Here is a 7214-nt window from a genome sequence, read left to right on the forward strand (position 1 = left end):
GTTGGTGTAAATACTGTCACTGAGCTCTTTCCCACTCCACAGTAACACCAATAAAAAACCTCATGCACCACAAGATTTTACTCCCACAGTATTGATTATTTTTTGGTTAATGGCATCAAGATTTGCATGTACTTACTGCTGCTTCATGAGTGAGTGTGTGAGGTGGAATAGCTGGTGTTTCACCTGGGATAATAGTGGGGGTTTCACATGGGCTCATAGTTGGGGTTTCATGTGTGGGGTAGTTGGGGGGAGGGTTTCTTGAGTGGGCTAATATTGGGGTATATCCCTCTTGGATTAATAGTCACTTATTGCTTTTCTTTAGGCAATGGATATTGATAGGAGAAAGTGCTTCCAACCCAGCCGTTATGAGGAAGCTGAAACAAAAATTTCTTAAAATACAGGATGCATTAACAAGTTTAGCATCAGTGGAAAGCTTTTGCTGCTTTGCACAGATGCTGAAATCCAAATGCAGGATTTGAACTGCCTCTGCAGCACAGAGACTCTAGAAAGCAATTTCCAACCTTTTTGATTTGACACCACATGGGGTGTAATTCCAATATAATGTCAATCCAGATGTAGAAAGTGTGCAGCAGATCCTTTTGACCTGAGCACTTGGCAAACCTGTCTGCAATTAAATGAAATGTCAGACAAAGCCCATGTATTAACACTTGTCTCAATGCAAACTTGACTGAGCCCAGTCTGGGTGGGGGATGGAAAATGTGGGGTCAGAAAGTCACTGCTTTGAATTCTCTGTGGGGTCACTTAATCTTGCATTCTTGAGCGGTTGATACCATGAGCTGCATATTTTCGGATTAGGATAGGAAACGGGAGCCTGAAAGTCAGGCTGTAAGAGGTCAGTGCTTTTGGATCCAGCATGATCTATGTTAGTGGCAAGCAGTGCCCAGTTCCTACAGCCTCCTGTTTCCCATCCTCATCCTAAAATATGCGGCTCATTGTATCTACCTATCAAGAATGACTTGGTGACCCCAAGTGAGATTCAAACAAGTGACATTCTGACAGCATGTAGTTTCCCCCTGCCCACCCCGCAGGCTGGGCTCAGTCAAGCTTGCAATGAGAAGAGTGTTGAGCAAGCTTCTGTAGAATATATGTGGGCTTTGTCTGACCTTTTCAATTAATTGCAGACAGGTTTGCCAGGTGTTAAGGTCAAAAAGATCTACTGGAATAAAAACACAAAGTGCTAAGCCCACTAAGTAGGTCTGGCAGCGTCTGTGGAGAAACAGTTTAACGTTTCAAGTCTGTGCCCTTTCATCAAGATATAGAGATACAGCACTGAAACAGGCCCTTCGGCCCACCAGTCTGTGCCGACCATTAACCACCCATTTATACTAATCCTACACTAATCCAATATTCCTACCACATCCTCACTTGTCCCTATATTCCCCTACCACCTACCTATACTCGGGGCAATTTATAATGGCCAATTTACCTATCAACCTGCAAGTCTTTTGGCTGTGGGAAGAAACCAAAGCACCCGGAGGAAACCCACACAGACACGGAGAACTTGCAAACTCCACACAGGCAGTACCCAGAATTGAACCCGGGTCGCTGGAGCTGTGAGGCTGCGGTGCTAGCCACTGTGGTCTCACCAATGCCCTGTATAACTGAAGCATAACTTCCCGACTTTTGTATTCAATTCTCCTCGCAATAAGCAATAATCTATTAGCTTTCCTAATTACTTGCTGTACCTGCATACTAACCTTTTACGATTCATGCACTAGGATACCAGATCCCTCTGCATCTCCGAGCTCTGCAATCTCTCACCATTTAGATAATATAAGATCTACTGGACATTTTCTGCACTTGGATTGACACTGTAATCTCTTCTGTTTTATGGGTACTCTTCGGGAAGTGTTTGAATTCCAGGCTTTAAACTATTTTTTATTCAATATGCGCTAATGCCATGGTAACTTTGAGATAGCCATTGGAGGAACAATCTGAATTTTATCACGCAGTTGCAGTACAATTCCTTACCACTAGTTGTCGCAATGATTCTGCTTAAAAAAAACAGGCCGGTCCTTATTCACCCGTGCAGTGTTGTTTTCAGTCTGCTTTGTTCAATTCTTGACTAAAATCGGAACATTGAATATTCTGTATGCTTTACTGTCTAAAGAGCTGCTGATTATGGAGGGAACAAAGTATCGGGGCAAAGCTGGTGCTTGGGTTTGAAACGTGAGGCGTTTACCTGCTCTAGTCATAGGTCAGGGTAGAGGATTAGCTTTACTGTTACTGGGATATGGGCAAGCCAGCATTTATTACGCTCCCCTGGAGGTGATACCTATCATTTAAGATTGAACAGGCTGGGATTCTTTTCTCTAGAAAACTGAAGACAGTTGACTTGATCAAGGTTTTTCAGATTAGTAAGGGTTTGCTAGGGTGGATGTAGCGAAGATACTTGCACTTGCAGAGAGGACTAGAGCTGTGGGCCATAAATACGTGTCACAATTATATCCAATGGGGAATCCAGGAGAAATTTTACCCACAGTGGTTAGAATGTAACAAGGCGTGATTGAGATCAATAGCATAGATGTATTTAAGAGGAAGCTAGATAAACAAATGAGAGAAAGGAATCAAAGGATCTGTTGGGATTAGATCAAGGGAGGAGGATTGTGTGGAGCATAAACATTAGCATGAACCTGTTGGGTCAAATGTCTTGTTTCTGTAGTAAATTCTGTGTAATACACTCAGGCCATTTTAGTCAGCCACATAGTGTGGGACTGGAGTCACAAGTATGTTTAGGGATAGCAAGGTTCTTGTTCCTGAAATATACTAGTGAACCAGTTGAATTTTTGACAGCTTCATGGTCACTTTCTGGTGCTAAACCATGAAGTCGCAGATAAAGAATTAACTTTCACAGCTTATCATGGGATTTGAGCTCAGGATCTTTGGGTTGCTAGTTCAGCACCAAACTGCTAAGCTATCCAACTGTGTGAAAATTACTATAAACCACCTTTATTGAGTGGCCCAACAAAATTCTCAAATGACCCTGGTTCCCTTGGCCTGTGGTGTTCTCTGGCTGATCAGACTGATACTTTAATACAGTTATATCCCATCTCTATTTTTCTCGCTCGCTCTCTGCATCTACCTAAGCATGCACTGAGACTGTGATTAAGCAGCCTGCTTCCAGGTGAGGGTGTGAGGCTGTCTTTCCACCCTTCAATTTGGGGTTAAGCTTGGCCTTGGCTTGTTGCTTCTTCACCCCAGTGGACACAAATCTGTATCTCACCATTTTGTGATCTGACAGCATCAAAATCTCTCTTTTTTTGGGCGGGGGGGGAAACTAGTGTAACTCAACAAAAGGTTTCTTGTAGCTTAGTACACAATGTTACTAAGTATAGAGAAAAGCAGTGTGTCTAAAAGCTGGTTATACTTAAAAGTATGCAGGCAATCTATTTTAGCAGCTACATACAACAGAATGACCTAGAACACAATCTACAAATCCACCAAAATAATTTGAAGAGATTAAGATGCACTGTGTAAAATACTGTATTCAGGATTTCTCAAGTGATTGAGGTTTCTCAGTACCTTATCACTCAGCTGGGTTTCAGAATCTTATCGATAAACCTGTTGGATTTTCTGCTGAATATTTACTTAAAAGTACACCAAATCAGAGAGCATGAACAGACATTAGTGAAAAGTAAATTTAGAATATATAAGAGGGGAACTCCTTTACTCTGAGAAATGTTTGGAATAATCCAAGACAGTGACAGGAAAACCATTCAAATCCAGTTGAGTGACATTGATTCAATCTGGGGAGGTTCTGCTCAATAAAGCTGTGAATTTGTGGAGGAGTTACGGATAAACTAGATAATGGCACTCCATGAGAGAAAAGTGCATTTCAAGTTTCTGAAAACTTTTTGAAAGACTTTTAAATCAAATTCAAAACAATGGAGAACGCAGATTGGAACATGGGACCAAATCGGTAATTCTTTAAAAACTGGGAAGCTATGATTCATTGGGTGTGAAGTCCTAAGGAGGTGATAAGGTGCTATATAATGCAAATTCTTTATTTTTCCTCCACAAACTTGTCTTTGTCTAGCACTTTACAAAGACTGAGATCCTGTCATGAAGGTAGCTGCTGTTAACATGGTTTGTTTTTCTGCATATTTCTTGGACTAATTCATGGTGTTTCCCACCCATTTCATCAACCTTTGAGACACTGGACCCAGAGTTGTCCAATTGGTAAATGAGCCTAGGAGATGCTGTTAAGGTTAGGTGTCGGCCGTAGCCTATTGGGTAGCACATTTGCCTCTGAGTCAAAAGGTTGTGGCTTCATATTCTATTTCAGTGACTTAAGTATAAAATCTAGGCTGCCACACCATTGCAGTACTGAGGAAATACTGCATTGTTAGACGTGCCATCTTTCAGATGAGATGTTAAACTGAAGCCCTGTCTGCCTTTTGTAGGTGGATGTGAAAAAGATCATATGGTACAATCTGAAGAGGAATAGGGGAGTTTTCCCTGGTGGCCTTGCCAATATTTAGCACTCAAACAACAGATTATCTGATAATCACATTATTCTTTGTGGAATCTTACTGTGTAAATTGACTTCCATGTTTACTATATTACAATAATTACCACTTCAAATACTTAATTGGCTGTAAAGTATTTCGGGACATGCTGAGGTGGTGAATAAAGCTTTTTTTTCTCCACTTCTTGTTGGCGAAACAGTGACAGCCACTAGATGGCAATCCAACCAAAACACTGATCATTCCTTGCCTTCCGGGAGCAGAGCGGACCTGAGGGGAGAACGCTGAGAGAGGAGCGAATAAATAGAGCCCGAGGATCACAGCCTAGTCACTTACCTTCCGGGAGTGGAGCAGACCTGAGGGGAGAACACTGAGAGAGGAGTGAATAAATAGAGCCCGAGGATCGTGGCCAAGTCACTTACCTTACGGAAGCGGAGTCCAGGCGCGCCGGAGTTTGAAAACAAAGTGAACAGTGATGTCACAGGAAAGCTGCAAGGTGATTGGTTGGTGAGTAACTGCTGGTAGCAATAACTAATAGCTGAGTTAGTACACCAGTGTTAGGGTGCATGTGTAAATAGCTTAATAAGGAACAAGTGAGCAGCTTTTTTTTTGAGTAAGGTTTATTTTAACAAGTGAACTGTATTGATTTTTAGTAGGATTTATCAGTAGCTTCAAAAGCAAAGGTGAGGATTTAGGTTTTAGTGGGTAGTGTTTGGAGTAGAACAAGGCCCCTAGCGTAATTAGTATTTTTTAATTAAAGGGAGTAACTAAGTAATATAAAAGTAAGTCATGACAGGAGAGCTCTCACCCGTGATATGCTCCTCCTGCGCTATGTAGGAAATCAGTGTCCCTGATGACCATGTGTGCAGGAAGTGTGTCCATCTGTAGCTACTGGCTACCTGCATTACGGAGCTGGAGCTGCAGGTGGATTCACTGTGGAGCATCCATGATGTTGAGATTGTTCTGGATAGTATGTTTAGCGAGGTGGTCACACCGCAGGCAAATGCTGCAAAGGCAGGAAGGGAATGGGTGAGTAGAGGAAGATAGGTAGTTCAGGAGTCCCCTGTGGCCATGCCCCTCTCTAACAGATATACCGCTTTGGATATTGTTGGGGCAGATTGCTCAGGGGAAAGCAGCAAGAGCCAAGTTCATGGCACCATGGGTGGCTCAGCTGCACAGGAGGGGAGGAAAAAGAGTGGGAGAGCTATGGTGATAGGGGATTCTAGCTTAAGGGGTACAGATCGGCGCTTCTGCATCTGCAAACGTGACTCCAGGATGGTATGTTGCCTCCCTGGTGATAGGGTCAAGGATGTCATGCAGCGGCTGCAGGACATTCTGAAGGGGGAGGCTGAACAGTCAGAGGTTGTGATACACATTGGTACCAACGACATAGGTAGAAAGAGGGATGAGGTCCTGTAACAAGAATTTAGGGAGCTAGGTAGCAGATTAAAAAGCAGGACCTCAATGGTTGTCATCTCTGGATTACTCCTGGTGCCACGTGCTCGTGAGTATAGGAATAGGAGGATAGAGCAGATGAATGTGTGGCTGAAGAAATGGTGCAGGAGGGAGGGCTTCAGTTCCCTGGATCACTGGGTCTGTTTCTGGCGAAGGTGGGACCTGTACAAGTTGGACGGGTTGCACCTGAACCGGAATAGGACCAACATCCTTGCTGCGAGGTTTGCTAGTGCTGTTGGGGGGAGGCTTAAACTAATTTGGCAGGGGGATGGGATACAGAGTGGAGGTACAGTAAGGGGTGATGCACAGTCAGATATAGAAGAGAAACTGGCTCAGTCTGGAAGGCAGAGCAAATCTAGACCTGCTAAGGCACAAGCGAATAATGCAAGGCTGGATTGCATCTATTTTAACGCAAGGAGTCTTAGTAGTAAGGCAGATGAATTGAGGGTGTTGATTAACACATGGGAATATGATTATTGCTATCACAGAGACATGGTTGAGGGAAGGGCAGGACTGACAGCTCAATATTCCAGCGTTAGAATCTTCAGGCACGACAGGGGAGGGTGTAAAAGAGGAGGTGGCATTGTACTGTTGATCAAGGCATCAATTACTGCAGTAAGGAGGAATGATACCTCAGAAGGTTCCTCAAATGCCATATGGGTAGAACTTAAAAACAAAAAGGAGGCAATCACTTGACTGGGAGTGTACTACAGGCCTCCAAACAATCGGGCAGATATGTCGGCAAATCTCAGAGGTGTAAAAATAATAATGTAATAATAGGGGAAATTTAACTTCCCCAATATCAACTGGGATAGTCTTAGTGCAAAAAGCTTAAAAGGGGGCGGAATTCTTAAAGTCCATACAGGAGAGCTTTTTGAGCCAGTACGTAGAAAGTCCTACAAGAGTAGGGGCGATACTGGACCTAATCCTAGGGAATGAAGCCGGACAAGTGGTAGAAGTGTCAGTGGGAGAGCATTTCGTGGATAGTGACCATAACTCTAAGATTTAAGGTAGTTGGGGAAGAGGACAAAGAGGGACCGGAAATAAAAGTACTGAATTGGGAGAAGGCCAATTTCAATATGATAAAACGGGATCTGACCAAAGTGTACTGGAAGCAGCTACTTGTAGGAAAGTCTACATCAGGCCAGTGGGAGTCATTCAAAAAGGACATGGTGAGAGTTCAGGGCCAACATATTCCCATAAAGGTGAAGGGGAGGCCCAACAAGTCCAGGGAACCCTGAATGTCGAGGGATATTGAGGATTGGATAAGGG

The sequence above is a fragment of the Heterodontus francisci genome, chromosome 24 (genome assembly GCF_036365525.1).
Source record: "Heterodontus francisci isolate sHetFra1 chromosome 24, sHetFra1.hap1, whole genome shotgun sequence".
In the NCBI taxonomy this organism is placed as follows: Eukaryota; Metazoa; Chordata; class Chondrichthyes; order Heterodontiformes; family Heterodontidae; genus Heterodontus; species Heterodontus francisci.